This window comes from Anomaloglossus baeobatrachus, chromosome 7, assembly GCF_048569485.1.
Source record: "Anomaloglossus baeobatrachus isolate aAnoBae1 chromosome 7, aAnoBae1.hap1, whole genome shotgun sequence".
Lineage (NCBI taxonomy): Eukaryota > Metazoa > Chordata > Amphibia > Anura > Aromobatidae > Anomaloglossus > Anomaloglossus baeobatrachus.
In genome coordinates this window covers 280,712,681-280,733,149 of record NC_134359.1, presented here as the reverse complement: position 1 = coordinate 280,733,149, position 20,469 = coordinate 280,712,681, and the positions used below count along the sequence as shown (strand labels likewise).

The 20,469-nt window shown below is 41.4% G+C and overlaps 1 protein-coding gene and 1 long non-coding RNA gene across 2 annotated transcripts in view; one reads left to right on the top strand and one right to left on the bottom strand.

Moving 5' to 3' along the window:
* NTN3 (netrin 3) overlaps nucleotides 1-10,081 on the bottom strand; it is a 110,221-nt gene extending 100,140 nt beyond the window's left edge. The window contains exon 1 of the mRNA XM_075318247.1: nucleotides 9,600-10,081. The gene's annotated coding sequence lies outside the window, so the exon portion shown is untranslated. The remainder of the gene's footprint in view (nucleotides 1-9,599) is intronic.
* LOC142245500 (uncharacterized) overlaps nucleotides 2,389-20,469 on the top strand; it is a 271,128-nt gene continuing 253,047 nt past the window's right edge. The window contains exon 1 of the long non-coding RNA XR_012724779.1: nucleotides 2,389-2,494. This is a non-coding gene — a long non-coding RNA (uncharacterized LOC142245500). The remainder of the gene's footprint in view (nucleotides 2,495-20,469) is intronic.

The following is a 20,469-nucleotide window of genomic DNA, read 5'->3' as shown; positions in this document are numbered from 1 at the left end:
AGAGCTCAATGCTGAGCTATGTATAACCGTGCCCACACCACTGATTGGCAGAGCTCAAAATGCTGAGCTGTGTATAACCGTGCCCACACCACTGATTGGCAGAGCTCAAAATGCTGAGCTGTGTATAACCGTGCCCACACCACTGATTGGCAGAGCTCAATGCTAAGCTATGTATAACCGTGCCCACACCACTGATTGGCAGAGCTCAAAATGCTGAGCTGTGTATAACCGTGCCCACACCACTGATTGGCAGAGCTCAAAATGCTGAGCTGTGTATAACCGTGCCCACACCACTGATTGGCAGAGCTCAATGCTGAGCTATGTATAACCGTGCCCACACCACTGATTGGCAGAGCTCAAAATGCTGAGCTGTGTATAACCCCGCCCACACCACTGATTGACAGAGCTCAAAATGCTGAGCTGTGTATAACCCCGCTCACACCACTGATTGGCAGAGCTCAATGCTGAGCTATGTATAACCCTGCTTACACCAATGATTGGCAGCTCAGAATGCTGAGCTGTGTATAACCCTGCCCACACCAATGATTGGTAGTGCTCAAAATGCTGAGCTATGTATAACCCTGCCGACACCACTGATTGGCAGCTCAGAATTCTGAGCTGTGTAGAACGCCGCCCACACCAATGATTAGCAGCTTTCTATGTACACTGTGCATAGGCAGAAAACTGTCAATCAGAGGTAGGGGAAGGGTTATACAGAGCTCCTAAATATGTTTGACTACCTGGCAGCATGTTTACTAGTCCTCTAATGAGAATCTCCTGCTGATAAAACAACGATTTTTTTTCAAAACTACACTAAGCAGCCCTGTATGTGACACATCGTGGTGGCAAAGACCTGGTGACAGATTCCCTTTACCTTTAAACCTGAGGGGTTTTGTGATTTTTTGAAAATCAAGACTGGATTTATAGTATTTACTTAAAACTGCTGCTAAGACATTAGTATTGTAGGATAGCTTCCATTATTTAGGAATTATCTACTAAGCCAGTGGTTCACCAGCTTTGTGATTTTTCTTTTCCAGCATCCACTGCCATAGATCTGCATGCTTATTTGATGCAGTTTTTGCAACCTTTAATAGTGTAATATATAAAGCTGAGTGTATGTGTATGTGTGTGTGTGTTATGTCAGCTAAAGGAATCCGCACCGTTTCATTTACAGTCACGATATTTTGCACAAATGCCTCATGTGACTCATGGAACGTCATAGACTATGTTTTGAGGGGAAAATTTAACCCCATGCTTTACAGTTATTCACCAAAAAAACCTGCATACATTAAAGTCAATGGAGCTGGGAGCTACAGGTCATTAATAGGAGCTGCGATTGGTTGCTATTGGCAACGAAGGACATTCTTAGTACAAGAAACTTATGTGTGAGGTAATATGATATCGGTGGAGAGTCGGATAGAGACAGGCAGAGAGAGACAGAGATAAGGATAGAGAGACAAAAGACAGGGAGAGACAAAAGACAGGGAGAGACAAAAGACAGGGAGAGACAAAAGACAGAGAGAGAAAGATTCAGAGAGAGATAGAGATACAGAGAGAGACAGACACAGACAGACAAACAGAGAGAAACAGAGAGAGACAGAGTCAGACAAACAGAGAGACAAAGAGTGACAGAAAGCGGGATAGAGAGACAGACAAAGAGAGAGAGACAGAGAGAGATGGATAGAGAGAGACAGGTACAGACAGACAAAGAGAGAAACAGAGAGAGAGAGGCAGACATGTAGAGAGACAGAGAGAGGCAGACAGATTCAGAGAGAGAGACGGATAGAGAGAAAACCAGGCAGAGAAACAGAGAGTCAGACAAGAAAAGAGACAAAGTGACAGACAGAGAGAGATAAAGAGACAGAGCGAGACAGAGTCAGAGAAACCGGGAAAGATGGATAGAGAGAGACAGGTACAGACAGACAGCGAGAGAAACAGAGAGAGGGAGAGCGAGAGAGAGGGAAAGAGACAGAAAGACAGTTACTATGCTGGGAACTACAGCTAGTCTTTATTAAAAATAAATCCTGTACCGTTGTGTGTACGCAGCTCCTGTCCAGACCTATGTGTCGCTATGGTTACAGACTACGAGCATTCTGTGTGTGTATTCCGACCCTGTACACACGTGACCTGCCATACTTCAGCCTTTAGGAACAGTGGGGTCTGCGATAGGCTGTAAATTTTAGAAAAATTCTCTTTTAAAAATGTTTTTGTGTTTCTACATTAAACAATGTGCGTTGCGTTATTAACCGCTTCCTATTTTGAGCCTCCTCCAGAGAATTTTTCTTTATATTGACTTCTTAGGTGTATTTCTCAGGACTGTCAGTGTTGTAAGTAATTTATTTTTGTTTCTCTGTGATCAATTGTTAATTCTGTTCTTGCAGGGGGCAGAATGTCGTGATCCTGACCCCTCCGGTGCATGCACTCCTTAATGAGATGAGGTCCAGGTTTCCCTCCTCAAACATCTGCATCCAAAGAGCCCAATCCAAACATTCAGGTAGGCCGCCATGAAACTTTCCTTTAAACTTTTAAGAGTGGGTCACTAATCCTTGACCCAAATCTGGAATATGACCTATGCCAAAATGTGTAGGTCTTCATCAATTGCCTCTAGCAACGAATAACCCCCTCATCCAAAATGCCAAAGGACAACTTGGGGTCTGAATATTCAGATAAATACCGTGTATTGATTTTGAAGGTTTTAGGTTCAATGGCTCATATGAGTTTAATAAATAAGGATCTGCTTCTCCCTTTTTTTTGTACCCCTTTAACAGCGCCACCCTTGTGTATGGGTTGTGTCTGGTATTGCAGCTCAACCAGATATAGGCCATGCGTAGGAGTGGAACTGTTTCTTGAAAACCTTAGACAATCAGCCCGGGAAACCGCAGATAGGAAGCAAAATAATGGGTAAACTGTTATATTAGTGTGGGATAGACTTTCAGAATATTGGGATTTATATTGATTCTTCTTCATCGTTACATAGGTTGAAGAAAAAAAAGACACGGGTCCATCAAGTCCAACCTTTCTCCACCAGTTCTACATTCTCTATCGCTAGATTATTTATCACCTTCCTTCCCATATAATAATCTATTTGTCCACCATTGAACTGACTCTAACTTTCCATTATTCTTTTTAAAACGGGAAGTCCAAACCTAGATCCCATATTGAAAATGTGGCCTTATACTGGATTTATAGAGCGGTGATAATCCACTGGCATCGGGGGATTTTTCTTTTTTTGTATGCCCAAAAAATGTATTTGCTTTTGTAGCTGCTGCTTGGCATTGAGCACTGCTCCTCAACTGTTTTGTAGTCCCTCATATATTTCCAATTAATGTATATGCTGCAATGGGATTACTGTGGCCTAGGTGAATTACTCTACATTTATCAACATTAAAGGAACCTGACATCTGATTCATGCTGCCTAAACCACGGGCTGCATAAATCAGAGCCTCTAAAATGCTCCCGTGTTTCAGAGAAAATATAGATCCAACCAGGAAACACAGGCATGGATGACATTAGTCCAGCGACCCCCCCCCCCTCTTCCCCCGACAGGTCTCTTCCTTTTCTATACATAAGGAAGGAGACCTGTCAATCACCTGCAGCAGTGCTAGTAAGAGCGAGGCGGCTGTGGCACTGGACTAGTCTGGTCTCTAGCTATGGTCCCCGGCCAGATCTTCTAACTGTATTTTCTCTGTAACACTGAAGCTTTTTGGATATATACCCAGCTCCAGTTATGCAGCCAAGACCTGGTTCATGCTGCTCGTAATTTGGGCAGCACAAATCAGGAGACAGGTTCCCTTTTAAAGTACAAGTCCCATGTTTTTTTTTCCATGTAGCCGCTTTATCTAGGTCGTTCTTTGTTTGATTTTTATATTAGTCCAATTGAATGTGCATGTAATGCACACCTCAACAAAAATCTTTATAAGCAGAACTTTTCACTTTCATCACCAATAATTGTCTTGTGCTGCACCAATTTTCTGGAATGCGCTACCCAAGACAATCACATTGTCAGCTTCTACATTTTTCACTGTTGGCCTACAAATGCATCATTTTACCATGGATTATAAGATTATAAACTCTCGTGACCAGGTTCCTCACGCCTGTTGTTCATATGTTAATTAGCTTGGCACTTTGCAAAGCCGGATTCATCTTGTATAACTTCTATAATGTAAAATGCTGCAGAATATGCTGAGATATATATATATATATATATATTACTGTATATATGTAGCATATATACCATGCTTCCCCTAAAATAAGACCTAACTTGAAAATAAGCCCTAATAGGATTGTTGGGGCTTTTTTGAGTATGCTTAAAATATAAGCCTTGCTTCAAAAATAAGCCCTACCGTCCACAAAGCTAAAAAAGTAAAAAAAAATACAGCAGGACTCTTCATCAAAGAAAGCAAACATCCCCAAAAGAAAGCTGCCACCCCCCAAAAGAAAGCATCCATCCCCAAAAGAAAGCAAACACCCCCCCAAAAAAATCACACTCACCAGACCCCACATAATTATAGTTGGCAAGTGCCGATGGTGGATGGGCTCTCACACAGAGATCTGCGTCGTTGTCAGATGCCTCGCCGTTCCAGTTGCATTGCTCTGAAGCTCTCACAAACAGATCAGATACCAGTATCACTCTGCGCGAGTAATACTGCTTCCAGTCACCAGCATAATTTAGGGGCAGAAACCCTGATTCCAGTTATGTGTCCTTTACTAGGCTGGGTGTTGCTGTTTCTATAAAATCAGTGTTTTTATAGCAGGAATTTATCACTACAGGACTAGATGTCTCGTGCCTCCTGCTCCAGCCCAAACCCTTAACTCTGATAAGTAGTTTTCTGTCAATATACATTGCACACAGAGAGCTGCCAATCAGTTGTGTGGGCGGGGTAATACACAGCTCAGCATTCAGAGCTGTGCTAGATCTGCAGCAGCAAAAACAGTGAGTTAATCAAAATGACAGCAAGCAGCCCAGCAAGTGCCACATCGATGGAATCAGGATCTCTGCCCCTATGTTATGCTGCTGTCAGATTACATAGCAAAAACCTGCTGACAGATTCCCTTTAAGGTGTCCATATAACCAGGCATAGGGACAGACAGGGATATAGTTCTCAATGTGTTTTATTACTTTGGACATTGGAGCCCAAAAGCTTTGTGTTCTCTCCGGTCCCGAATATTGTACTTTCTCCACATGCAAATTGCCATAAATGTCAGTGGAGTAAGTTTATCCGTCCTTATTAATGGGGCTGATACTGAATTGTGTAAATATCTGCTTTGCTGTAATTTACTGACAGTCTCCGGGTCTAGTAATAATGAGCGCATGTGGTCCTGACCCCACAGGACCTTTAAAGTAATATTACAACAGTAATCATGAAGCAAAAAAAAAAAAAACTTCTTCCAAAAACCCAAAAAGTGATCTACCTGATCCATCCCGCTGGAGAGGGCTCCAAAAATAGGCAGAGCGGCCGCAGCTAGGAAACAGCGCCCCCTAGTGGACACTTTTTGTCTCCTTAGTCCAACACCTCCACTCTTGAGAATAGTGTTTCTGTGTGTAGCGGATGGGAAAGTCTTTGTCCGCAGAACCTAAATAACAACTCAAGTACTGCTCACACTACCCACCTATGGACGCGCACAATCAGCGCCAATTATCGCTCAATTCCATAACATCCGTGCAAACTGGTATTTACTGGGCGTGCAAATATAGAACCAGTGCTCGCTCTGCACTGCTGCCTGCCATCCGCGGAGAAAGCAGCCTGGAGAACACTGGAGACTTGTTCACACAGGATTTTGTGAGCATTTATAAGGCCACGTGAAGGCGTAAGCGGCATAACAATAGGTTATAGTAATACAGTGGTCAGCAGGGGGCTACGAGGAAAGCAAATTCACACACTCAGACAGGTGTGCCTGCCGGCGGGGCGAGGACTCGAAGCAGAAGTCTCATAAAATCAGGGACATGGAAAGGTACAAAAGGGACCATTAGCAGCGTATGGGTGCAAATCCATACAACCTGGATCTATATGGAGAGATATATATACACATAATATAATATATAAAATGTGTGTGTATGTGCAGACAGGGGGTTGAATCTGTCATTATATAACGTTTTTACTACCAGGCTTAATCCATCTAGAATTCTTGAAAGATTCGAGATATATCTTATAAAGAAATATCTAATAGGAATGATGGATGGATCAGAGGCACACGGCTAGATCTGATTGTACCCTGTCGTTTGCCATAGGCATTCTATCTGTCTGTCTGTCTGTCTATCATCTACCTACCCATCCCTCTATCTATCTATCTATCCATCCATCTATCCAATATCTATCCATCTTATCTATCCCTTTATCTATTTATCCATCCATTATCTATCTATTCCTCTATCTATCTACCCATCTATCCATCCATCCAATATCTAGCCCTTTATCTATCCATCTATCTGTCTATCTATCTATCTATCTATCTATCTATCCATTATCTATCTATCCCTTTATCTATCTATCCACCTATCATCTACCTATCTATCCATCTATCCATCCATCCAATATCTATCTATCTATCTATCTATCTATCTATCTATCTATCTATCTATCTGAATGAAGAAATACAAGTCTCATCACATGCACAGCTACATGCTTAGAATGCTAAAAAAAAGTCCAACTAGGAGTAGCAAAGGCATATTAATATACCAGAATATCATAAAAATATAATAGTTCTTAATAATATAAAAAAACACAAAACAGGAAAAGTGGCATTACCAGTTTAGGGTAAAACGCACCAACCATATAGACCCAGCCTGTAAAATAGAGGTTGGACAGGTGCTGGAGCCGGCACAGTAGTATTTCAGCTGCTGTGGTGTAAATGGAAAATGACAAGCAGCGTACACACACAACAAGCCGCTCTATCTGCAGAACAAAGCAAAATCCCTGTCTAATTGATATAGATTTAATAGTCTGTAGGTCGACGGAGTATAAATATGTATTAAATTGCACTTTTTATTTTTTTATTTTTGCATATAAACGTCTAATACAATTAGATCTTTGCGCAAGAGGCTTTGTAAGCGTCCTTGATTATTTGCTTTTTACAGGTGATTATATGTGCTTTTAGTTAGCTGGGCTATAAACAGTTCATACTGCACAAAACCAAACATCTATCCATCTCTCTATCCATCTAATATTCTATCTATCCATCCCTCTTTCTATCTATCCCTCTTTCTATCTATCCCTCTATATCTATCTATCTATCCATCTAATATTCTATCTATATATCCCTCTTTCTATCTATCCATCTATCTATCTATCCCTCTATCTATCTATCTATCTATCTATCCCTCTATCTATCCCTCTATCTATCTATCTATCCATCTATCTATCTATCCCTCTATCTATCCATCTATCTATCCCTCTATCTATCTATCTATCTATCTATCTATCCCTCTATCTATCTATCTATCTATCTATCCCTCTATCTATCTATCTATCTATCTATCTATCTATCTATCTATCTATCCCTCTATCTATCTATCTATCTATCTATCTATCTATCTATCTATCTATCTATCTATCTATCTATCCCTCTATCTATCTATCTATCTATCTATCCCTCTATCTATCTATCTATCTATCTATCCCTCTATCTATCCCTCTATCTATCTATCTATCCATCTAATATGCTATCTATCCCTCTATCTATCTATCCATCCAATATCTATCTACCCATTTATCTATCTATCCCTCTACCTATTTATCTGTCTATTATCTATCTAGCTATCCATCCATCCATCCATCCAATATCTATCTACTACTAGTCTACCTGTAAATCACCTTTTTTCTCTCTCCGTCTTTAGATTTTTTTTCCCGTCTTTTACAAATTACACGACAATTTCACTTTACAGGTTAGGCCTAATACGTATTTCAATATTTATCCACGCAAATTTCTAGATACGTCATCAATTATACATTTACAACTTAATAGGAGGAAACAAAACAGAAATAATATTATAATTAATAAAATGAAAGCAAAACTTTTAATTAAAATTTTATTTCTAATGCTTGATCCCAAATGGATACATCGATAGAACGATGGATGGAGGGATAGATAGATAGATAGAGGGATAGATAGAGGGATAGATAGATAGATGGATAGATAGAGGGATAGATAGATAGATAGATAGATAGAGGGATAGATAGAGGGATAGATAGAGGGATAGATAGAGGGATAGATAGATAGATAGAGGGATAGATAGATAGAGGGATAGATAGAGGGATAGATAGAGGGATAGATAGAGGGATAGATAGAGGGATAGATAGATAGATGGATAGATAGAGGGATAGATAGAGGGATAGATAGAGGGATAGATAGAGGGATAGATAGAGGGATAGATAGAGGGATAGATAGAGGGATAGAGGGATAGATAGAGGGATAGAGGGATAGATAGAGGGATAGATAGAGGGATAGATAGATGGATAGATAGAGGGATAGATAGATAGAGGGATAGATAGATAGAGGGATAGATAGATAGAGGGATAGATAGAGGGATAGATGGATAGATAGATAGAGGGATAGATAGAGGGATAGATAGAGGGATAGATAGATAGAGGGATAGATGGATAGATAGAGGGATAGATAGAGGGATAGATAGAGGGATAGATAGAGGGATAGATAGATAGGTAGATCGATAGGTAGGTAGATATTGGATGGATGGATAGAGGGATAGATTAAGGAATTGATAGATGATATTGGCTAGATGGATGGATGGATAGATCCTGTAGATAGATAGATTCGTAGATAGAGGGATAGATGAATGGATAGATATTGCATAGATAGAAAGAGACAGAAACAGAGATAGATATTGGATGGATGGATAGAATCCTAGATAGATAGATAGAGGGATAGATAGATAGATAGATAGATAGATAGATAGATAGATAGATAGATAGAATCCTAGATAGATAGATAGATAGATAGAGGGATAGATAGATAGATAGATAGATAGATAGATAGATAGATAGATAGATAGATAGATAGAGGGATAGATAGATAGATAGATAGATAGATAGATAGATAGAATCCTAGATAGATAGATAGATAGATAGAGGGATAGATAGATAGATAGATAGATAGATAGATAGATAGATAGATAGATAGATAAATAGATAGAGGGATAGATAGATAGATAGATAGATAGATAGATAGATAGATAGATAGATAGAGGGATATATCACTATGTTTATATCTCAGGTCTCGCATTTTCCCCGGTAGATATTGCGTGACGATAAGATCCCATCTTTAGACACCATTCATTACGGAAGATCTTGGTTCACGGCCCAAGAAAGAGATATTATATACAATTCCAAGTGATTTAAAGTAAATTATGAGGAAAAAAAAAGTCCAGTAACACATCTCTGAGAAGAGTGATAAGAATCCTGCCAGTGTAATGAGGAAAGCAGCAGCGTCTTTTGGGTCTTAGCATAAAAAAACAAATAAGAAAATAAAACAAAGAACATAAAAATAAAAAAAAGAAGAAAAAATATTATCATATCCTTGGACCTCACATTCTAGTTAACATTGTGCAAAATAAGAAATTGGATGGCAATTTGTCGGCAACTTACAATTTAGGGACAGCGGGAATGTTCCGGACACCAAACTCTCCTGTTCCGATTGGTGGTTAGTATCCGCTCATTATCGAAAATGATCACTTCCAATAGTGATTTCCAGCAAATGTTACAAAAATACAAGGTCCTTATAGGATTTCACAAGCTGAGTAAGATTGTAGCCTCCAAATGAGCAGAAAAAGATTTGGGGATAAAAAAAAAAAGGAAGAAAAAAAAATAGAAAGAGAAGATGGAATCTAAAGGATAATGCTGAAGTTTCTGGAATGTCCTTAAGGTACGGGAGGATCAGGCTGGTGGCTGATGCTGAGCTATAGAGAGCAGGCTGAGATGTGCTACATACTGGAGCTGTGTGCTTCCTCTCCTCTACCACTTCAAGGCAATACACTTTGCTTTGGCTATTCCTCCCCCTCCCACTTCTAAGTATCACTCCTTCCGAGGCTCTCCGGTGTGAAAGGAGGGGGGTCCCAGCAAGTAATGTGTGTGTGCCTGTGCCTCAGACACTACTGATGGAGAGTGAGCGAGTGATGAGGACACAACACCAGAGTGAAGTCATTACAGAGGGACGGGAATTCCACATTTTCCATTCTATTTAATTTCGCTGCTGCATTGTGATTTTTTTGTCTTCGTTTTATTTGCTGCAGTCTGTACTTTTCGACGTCACTTTGCAGCAGCCGCTATTTCGGATATAGTAGAATAGGTTTTTGCTTAGCAATACGCCTAAAATTGGTGGGATAAAATGCTTCCTCTGTGTGAAGATACTAATATATCAAATATGAGGAAAGGTTTCCTTCACACAAGTAGCTCATACCAGCCAAACCGAAGACCCATCTGAATGAGTAGTCAGCACTGTTCCAGGCTTGTGACCCCTCATCAATACAGAGCAGGATACAGGTTGGCCGATTAAGATGCCTAAAAGAGCCGATATTCATTAGACCAATACCATTTACAACAAGTGGCTCATACCAGCCAAACTGAAGGGTAGACAGCACTGTTCCAGGGTTGTGACCCCTCATCAGTACAGAACAGGGTACGGGTTGGCCGATTGAGATGACTAAAAGAGCCCATATTTATTAGACCAATGACCAGTTACAACAAGTAGCTCAAACCAGCCAAACTGAAGGGTAGACAGCACTGTTCCAGGGTTGTGACCCCTCATCTGTACAGAGCAGGGTACGGGTTGGCCGATTGAGATGACTAAAAAAGCCCATATTTATTAGACCAATGACCAGTTATAACAAGTAGCTCAAACCAGCCAAACCGAAGGGTAGACAGCATTGTTCCAAGGTTGTGGCCATTCATCAGTACAGAGAAGGATATGGGTTGGCCGATTGAGATGGCTAAAAGAGCCCATACGTTTTAGACCAATGACCGATTACAACAAGTAGCTCATACCAGCCAAACTGAAGACCCATCTGAATAGGTAGACAGCACTGTTCCAGGGTTGAGGTGCCTAAAAGAGCCCATACTCATTAGACCAATGACCGATTACAACAAGTATTTTATACCAGCCAAATCGAAGGGTAGGCATCACTGTTCCAGGGTTGTGACCCCTCATCAGTACAGACCAGGATACAGGTTGGCTGATTGAGATGCCTAAAAGAGCCCATACTTATTAGACCAATGACCAATTACAACAAGTAGCTCATACCAGCCAAACCAAAGACCCATCTGAATGGGTAGACAGCACTGTTCCAGGGTTGTGACCCCTCATCAGTACAGAGCAGAGTACGGGTTGGCCGATGGAGATGCCTAAAAGAGCCCATACTCATTAGACCAATGACCGATTACAACAAGTAGTTCATACCAGCCAAACTGAAGACCCATCTAAGTGGGTAGATAGCGCTGTTCCAGTGTTATGACCCCTCCTCAGTACAGAGCAAGGTACAAGTTGAACGAATGAGATGCCTAAGAAAGCCTGTACACATTAGACCGATGACTGATTCCAACCAATCAATTGCTAGTTTGGAAACAACAAACAATCTTGTGTTCTGACCGACAAACATTCCTAATTGTTCAAAACACCGATAGACATGTTTGATTTTTCCAGGTAACCAGAAATTGTTTAAAAAATGCAATATTGACAGATGTAGTCTGTAATGTATTTTGGGCCATCAGCTGCTTGATAGGCAAACAATTTATAGGCCCATTTTCATCTAATATGCATGGGGGGCCTTTAAAGGGGTGTTCCCATCTCCAAGATCCTATCCCAATATGTAGTAGGTGTAGTAATAATATTAGCAAATACCTCCAATTAGTAATGTAGTATAGTTCTCCTGATTAGCTATGTCTCTTACCTCTTGTGCAGGTCATTGCAGTTTATGTATCCAAGATTACCACCACGAGCAACTACATAAGTGACGGGAGCATTCTCATCTCCAAGATCCTATCCCAATATGTAGTAGGTGTAGTAATAATGATATTAGCAAATACCTCCAATTAAAAATGTAGTATAGTTCTCTTGATTAGCTATGTCTCTTACCTCATGTGCAGGGCATTGCTGGCAGCTTGGGGTTCCATCGTTACAGCGAATCATATGGTGACAGTTAGTTGCTTGTGGTCATAACCATGGATACCTAAGCTGCAATGCCCTGCACATGAGGTAAGACACATGGCTATATCAGGAGAACTATACTACATTTCTAATTGGAGGTATTTGCTAATATTATTATTATTATTATTATTACGTCTACTACATATTGGGATAGGATCTTGGAGAGGGGAATACCCCTGTAACCCCCCTTTGCTCTTCAGATAGCTGTCGGCTAATGGTTCAGCCGTTCGGATGGCAGCTGTTTCGCTCGCTTCTCTAAAGCTGCTGCCAGACTCCTGTGGCGGTGGCTTATCTCTAGAGAATAGAAGGATCCACAGTCTGACACCGGACATGCCAGATTCCTATTTTCCCTAACACTCATCTGTCTCTTAGACTGACTGCCGAACCCATTGATATTTGTAGATTTGACCTCATTCTGCACTGATGAGTGGTAAGCACCCTGAAACAGTGCTCTTTTCAGATGGGCTTCTGGTTTGATCTACTTTGCATATATTTCTTCCCATGGAGCACTGCCTTGAAAATAAGTCTCAATTAGAACCAGTACACCCCCAAAGCCCCCCCCCCCCACGAGCTTCCCACGGGTTAACACTTTACTTGCTATTTCCATCCTCACAGGTGGGTAGGTGACAGCTTGCCAGGAGGGTACTAAACCTTTTAAGAGGCTGCCACGTTGAGCAATTATCATGTAAAGTATTGTACTATCACATGTGCCATCATTGTATTTACGCTCTCCAAAGCAGAGTTGCTTTTTTTTGGGGGGGGGGGGCCTCCGATACCAAGTGTTTTTCTATGGGTTGGTTTACGCTGGCCATTTAATAGCCTGTTTAGACTAGACGGCCGTGCTTCCCATGTGCACAGAACAATTGGTAATAGATCGTCCTGTGCACATAGACTACATCATTTACACAGGACGATGTGTAAGGGTTTCAGCAGCAACAAAAACATTTTTTTGTCCTGTAAATTCTCTATAATAAGCAATAGAGACTTTAATACAGATGTGAACACAGCCTAAACCTAAAAAGTGTTGTCCTGCTGTTACTCCCATACCCCACACCGGTCAATTTACACAGTCTTGATCCAATTAAGCTTCGCCCATGGTGGGAATAAATCTTAATTAAAAACACAATATATGACCCCATGTGGACTTGGTGCTTCATTTGGTGCCACAACACACAGGGTTGAGTTTTTTTACATCTAGTTTAGGCATCTAATGGAGCATGTTTGGATCTCTTATTGGTAGGAAACAAATGATAAAACTCTGTATGAAATATGAAACCTACAGAGATGCAGAATGGCCACGTCGACTCCTATGGGGTACGTATTACGACTACACGGCGGTTGCACAGAGGATGAGAAGAAATCCTCCTCAACTTTTAAGCACGTGTTGAATTAGCAGCGTAGATGTCATCACAGCTGAGTTGTCTCTTTTCCAAAACTCATTACTGTCAACTTCTATCGCAGTCCCTGATGACTTTCAGTCGCTCTCTTGATTTTCAGTGACCTGACTAGCGACGTATGGGTGCATCGAGCTCACGAGAAGAGAAAGTTGTAATTTCAACATTTATGCACGTGCTGAATTAGCAGCCCAGATGTCATTCCATCTCTTTTGCAAAACTCATTACTATCAATTTCTATCGCAGTCCCTCATAACTTTCAGTCGCTTTTTTTGATTTTCAGTGACCAGACTAACGGCGTATGGGTGCATCCAGCTCACGAGAAGAGACAACTTTAGAATTTCAACATCTATGCACATGTTGATTTGCTGCTCAGATGTCATCGCGACTGAGTTGTCTCTTTTGCAACACTTATTACTGTCACCTTCTATCGCAGTCCATGATGACTTTCAGTCGCTCTCATGATTTTCAGTGACCAGACAAGCAGCGTACGGGTGCATCCAGCTCACGAGAAGAGAAAGTTGTAATTTCAACATTCATGCACGTGCTGAATTAGCAGCCCAGATGTCATCCCATCTCTTTTGCGAAACTCATTACTGTCAACTTCTATCGCAGTCCCTGATGACTTTTAGTTGCTCTCTTGATTTTCAGTGACTAGACTAGTAAGGTATGGGTGTATCCAGCTCACGAGAAGGGAAGGCTTTGGAATTTCAACATCTATGCACTTGTTAAATTAGCAGTGCAGATGTCATCACAATTGAGTTGGCCCTTTTCTAAAACTCATTACTGTCAACTTCTATCACAGTCCCTCATAACTTTCAGTCGCTCTCATGATTTTCAATGACCAGACAAGCAGCGTACGAGTGCATCCAGCTCACGAGAAGAGACAACTTTGGAATTTCAACATCTATGCACATGTTGAATTTGCTGCTCAGATGTCATCCTGACTGAGTTGTCTCTTTTGCAAAACTCATTACTGTCAACTTCTATCGCAGTCCCTGATGACTTTCAGTCACTCTCTTGATTTTCAGTGACCTGACTAGCGACGTATGGGTGCATCCAGCTCATGAGAAGAGAAAGTTGTAATTTCAACATTTATGCACGTGCTGAATTAGCAGCCCAGATGTCATCACATCTCTTTTGCAAAACTCATTACTGTCAACTTCTATCGCAGTTCCTGATGACTTTCAGTCGCTCTCATTATTTTCAGTGACCAGACAAGCAGCGTACGGGTGCATCCAGCTCACGAGAAGAGACAACTTTGGAATTTCAACATTTAAATGCACATGTTGGATTTGCTGCTCAGATGTCATCATGACTGACTTGTCTCTTTTGCAAAATTCATTACTGTCAACTTCTATCGCAGTCCCTGATGACTTTCAGTCGCTCTCTTGATTTTCAGTGACCTGACTAGCGACGTATGGGTGTATCCAGCTCACGAGAAGAGAAAACTTTGGAATTTCAACATCTATGCACTTGGTGAATTAGCAGCTCAGATGTCATCACAACTGAGTTGTCTCTTTTTCAAAATTCAATACTGTCAACTTCTATCGCAGTCCCTGATGACTTTCAGTCGCTCTCTTGATTTTTAGTGACCAGACGAGCGGCGTACGAGTGCATCCAGCTCCCGAGAAGAGAAAACTTTAGAATTTCAATTAGAAGGATGTTACTGTTTTATGGCCGCTATCTCACTTTGTACAGACGTCTGTGAATGAATTCCATTATTGATCCCGCAGCTAAAAATATATTTCCTAACGTAGAGTAGTAAAGTGCTACATAAATCTATATCCAAGGCCAAATGCTTTCTCCAAACACAAATTAATTCCCCCGCTGACAATTTATTTTACAAAGGCGCAGGTGTTTAATTGCTTTCAGATACTTGCCACCTTTAAATCTGAAAATGTTTTTTTTTATTCTTTTTTTGCAGAAGCCATTGTAAAGGTATGTTTACATTGCCTGAATATTGGGAAAAAGCTTTCCTAGGGACTGTCACAGTTCTTATGGAGTAAGCTGGGGGCAGGGGCTTCTAGACTGGCCCATAGACTAGATGGCCCTGTGCTATCCCCTGCTGCTGACCAGCCCTGACCTTAAACCTCCTCCCCCTAAAACACAGGGGAGGGTCGGGACAGGAGTGATTAAGCCAATAGAAATAGACAAACAGGGGAAACCAAAACACTAGCTCTCGGCACGCTCACACAGAGGAATAATACAATAAGAGCTTAGGAGGAAAATAAGAGCATGGAGGAAACAACAAGCCAACCGGAGAACTCCACAGCAACTACAAGCACAAAGCAATTAAATCATAAGCCGGACTGGAACACAACAGCACACAGACCAACACAGCAATAAACTATAGTCAGCGTGGGAAGACAGATTCCACCACCTTAAATAGGAAGGGAGCCAATGGGATAGGCTTCCAACAACATGTGATCCCAGAAGTAACAAGCAGTCTAGCAAAGGTTAACTCTTGCTAGCCTGATGAGGAATGAGCCCACAGCTGGTCAACACCGGAACCTGCCTGCCTGTGTAGCTCAGAAGCACCAGAGGAACCATAGGGTGAAGTGTCAGGATCTGTAAAATGAACAGCTTCTGATCATTAGCTGATCGCTGAGTCAGCTTTCATACTCGAAGGGGCGGCCGGCTGATGGTTGGGTATTAGTGAAGTTGGTCATCCAACAAGTAGTCGATCGCTGCTTTCATCCTCGAAGGGGCAGCCGGCTGATGGTTGGGTATTAGCAAAGTTGGACATCTGACAAGTAGCCGATCACTGAGTCGGCTTTCATCCTCGAAGGAGTGGCCGGCTGATGGTTGGATATTAGGGAAGTTGTACATTCGAGAAGTAGCCGACCGCTGAGTCGGCTTTCGTTCTCGAACGGGCGGCCGGCTGATGGTTTGGTATTAGTGAAGTTGGTCATCCGACAAGTAGGCGATTGCTGAGTCTGCTTTCATCCTCGAAGGGGAGACTGGCTGATAGTTGGGTATTAGGGAAGTTGGACATCCAACAAGTAGCCGACCGCTGAGTTGGCTTTCATCCTCAAAGGGGTGGCCAGCTGATTGTTGGGTATTAGCAAAGTTGGACATCCAACAAGTAGCCGATCATTGAGTAAACTTTCATTCTCGAAGGGGCAGCCGGCTGATGGTTGGGTATTAGCGAAGTTGGACATCTGGCAAGTAGCCGATCACTGAGTCGGCTTTCATCCTCGAAGGAGCGGCCGGCTGATGGTTGGATATTAGGGAAGTTGTACATTCGAGAAGTTGCCGACTGCTGAGTCGGCTTTCGTTCTCGAACGGGCGGCCGGCTGATGGTTTGGTATTAGTGAAGTTGGTCATCCGACAAGTAGGCGATTGCTGAGTCGGCTTTCATCCTCGAAGGGGAGACTGGCTGATAGTTGGGTATTAGGGAAGTTGGACATCCAACAAGTAGCCGACCGCTGAGTTGGCTTTCATCCTCAAAGGGGTGGCCAGCTGATTGTTGGGTATTAGCAAAGTTGGACATCCAACAAGTAGCCGATCATTGAGTCAACTTTCATTCTCGAAGGGGCAGCCGGCTGATGGTTGGGTATTAGCGAAGTTGGACATCTGACAAGTAGCCGATCACTGAGTCGGCTTTCATCCTCGAAGGAGTGGCCGGCTGATGGTTGGATATTAGGGAAGTTGGACATCCAACAAGTGGCCGACCGCTGAGTCAGCTTTCATCCTCGAAGGGGCGGCCGGCTGATGGTTGGGTATTAGTGAAGTTGGACATCCGACAAGTAGGCGATCGCTGAGTCGGCTTCCATCCACGAAGGGGCAGCCGGCTGATGGTTTGGTATTAGTGAAGTTGGTCATCCGACAAGTAGCTGATCACTTTCATCCTCGAAGGGGTTGTCTCCATGAGACTTCCCATTTACGTCCCCATATCCACAACAAAGCCTTGTGTGCTGACCCATATTATGGAGGCCATAACCATTCTTATCTCATCGCTCTCTAAAGGTTTAATCTGCTAGGTGGAGGTTATCACCTATTCACTTCTAGATCGGCGGGGGTCCGAGCACTGAGACAACCACTATTTCACTATTTTCCGTATTGGGGCACATAGAGTGGCAGCGAGTATGTCCGACTGCTATAATGTATAGAGAGGTGCTCAGACATTGGAACTTGAGCTCTTTTCCCTGTTAGGGTGATCAATCGGGGTCCCAGCAGTCGGACCACCACCGATATAGATATCGTTAACATTAAAGATGGCCGAAAAGTGAAATATTCGGGTTCGGATTATGCTATCCGAATATCGAGTATCAAATATTCTCTCATAACTTCTACCATTTAATCCATTAAATAAAACCTTTGAAGGATGTACAGCATAATGGACAGTCATGAGGCTATAGATTTTTATGAATCCGGTCAACCCAGACAGTAGCATTAATCTGTTTATACCCATTCTACAGGTGTAAGCAAGGCACTTTTTTTTTGACCAACAGGTGCTATTCTCTCCCTAACATATGTACTCTCAATTCAGGTGAGCATGCATATGTCTACAACGAGGGCATCTGAAAGAAAAGGATTGGGCGTAGAAATTAATAATGCATGTTAATGACATTAGCAGCAATGAACACACGGGCTTTTATAGAGTTTAACTTCCTGTTATTTCACTTAATAGCACATGAACATTAGCAGCAATGAACACACAGGTTTTTATAGAGTTTAACTTCCTGTTTGTTAAGTAAATAGCACATGAACATTAGCAGCAATCAACACACTGAGGCTTCTATAGACTAACTTCCTGTAATTTCAGGAAATAGCATATAAACATTAGCATCAATAAAGACACATTGACTTTTATAGACTTTAACAACTTCCTGTTAGTTCAGGAAATAACAAATGAACATTAGCAGCAATAAATACACAGGGGCTTTTATAGAGTTGAACTTCCTGTAATTTCAGGAAATAGTACATGAACATTAGCAGCAATGAACACACAGGGGCTTTTATAGAGTTTAACGTCCTGTTCGTTAAGTAAATAGAACATTAGCATCAATGAACACACTGAGGCTTTTATAGACTAAATCCTGTAACTTCAGGAAGTAACACATGAACATTACCAGCAATGAACACACTGAGGCTTTTATAGAGTTTAACTTCCGTTATTTCAGGAAATAAAACATGAACATTAGAAGCAATGAACACACAGAGGCTTTATAGAGTTTAACTTCCTGTAATTTCAGGAAATAGCACATGAACATTAGCAGCAATGAATACACAGGGGCTTTTATAGAGTTTAACTTCCTGTTCGTTAAGTAAATAGCACATGAACATTAGAAGCAATGAACACACAGGGGCATTTATAGACGTTGTGTTTCTGTTGGTTCAGGAAATAATACACGAACATTAGCAGCAATGAACAAAGTACACCCCTACCTTCCGTCTTTAGCTTGTGCAAAGGTCATTGTGAAGAGTTTTACTTCCTGTTTGTTCAGTAAATAGCACATGAACATTAGCAGCAATGAACACTCTGAGGCTTTTATAGACTATCTGTCATTTCAGGAATTGCACATGAACATTAGCAGCAATGAATACACTGGGGCTTTTATAGACTAACTTTGTCATTTAAGGAAATAGCACATGAACATTAGCAGCAATGAACAGACGGGCTTTTATAGAGTTTAACTTCTTGTTATTTCAGGAGATAGCACATGAACATTAGCAGCAATGAACACACAGGGGCTTTTATAGAGTTTAAGTTCCTGTTCGTTCAGTAAATAGCACATAAACATTAGCAGCAATAAACACACATTGACTTTTATAGCATTTAACAACTTCCTGTTAGTTCAGGAAATAACACATGAACATTAGCAGCAATAAACACACAGGGGTTTTTATAGAGTTTAACTTCCTGTTCCGTAAATAGCACATGAACATTAGCAGCAATGAATACACTGAGGCTTAGACTAATTTCCTTCTTTCTTTGTAAAAATTTGAGGGGTCCCCATATACAACAGAAAATCAGACCAAATATTTGTTCTAATGTGTACGGATACCTTTCTGATACGCACAATTATTAATGATTCCGTTTTCTACAGCCTGGCCTGGAAAACATTTGACAAGTGATGAGGCTGATGGGGGCTAATACAAAATAGTCCCGGGGTCTATTGTGCACGAAATGTGCCTGTGATATCCCCCCTCCCCTCCCAATACAAACTTCTACTGCACAAATGGTGGGATGATTTCCCCAGCAAATGAGTCCATCCTTCATTGAGATGAAACTCATTGTGTCCCCGGCCGCCTCCTGCCAGGGCCATGAATACTGTAATGTGCAGGCCTTTGTAAGAGGTGTTAATGGCCAATTGCTCATTCTGTTGCCTTATTGGGGAAGGATTTCCATATTAAACAAGGAATTAGTGCAAGTAAAGACTGACAGGTTAAATTAGTTAGGAATTTGAAGGTGAGAACCAAAGAGATTATAGCCTCTTAAAAGAGGTGTTAGGAAGGGAATTATGTCTGGTTACAAATGCCTAATGAGATCTGCGACCGTGAACACTTTACTGTCTTCCGCAAATTAAAGGGAAGCTATCCTCCGAAAATGACCTGTTTGTATCAGATTTTTGTGTTAAGTGTATTTTTTGGGGGGCAATGTGTTGTTTTTTCTCCTTATCACAATGTGTATTAAAAAGAGAAACTTGCAATTCCCACATCAGTCACTGGGGCTTTTTCCAAGTCTAACTTCCTGTTATTTCCGGAAATTGGACATGAACATTAGCAGCAATGAAAACTTTGGGGCTTTTATAGACTCTAACTTCCTGTTATTTCAGGAAATTGCACATGAACATTAGCAGCAATGAAAACTTTGGGGCTTTTATAGACTCTAACTTCCTGTTATTTCAGGAAATTGCACACGAACATTAGCAGCAACGAAAACACTGGGGCTTTTATAGACTATAACTTCCTG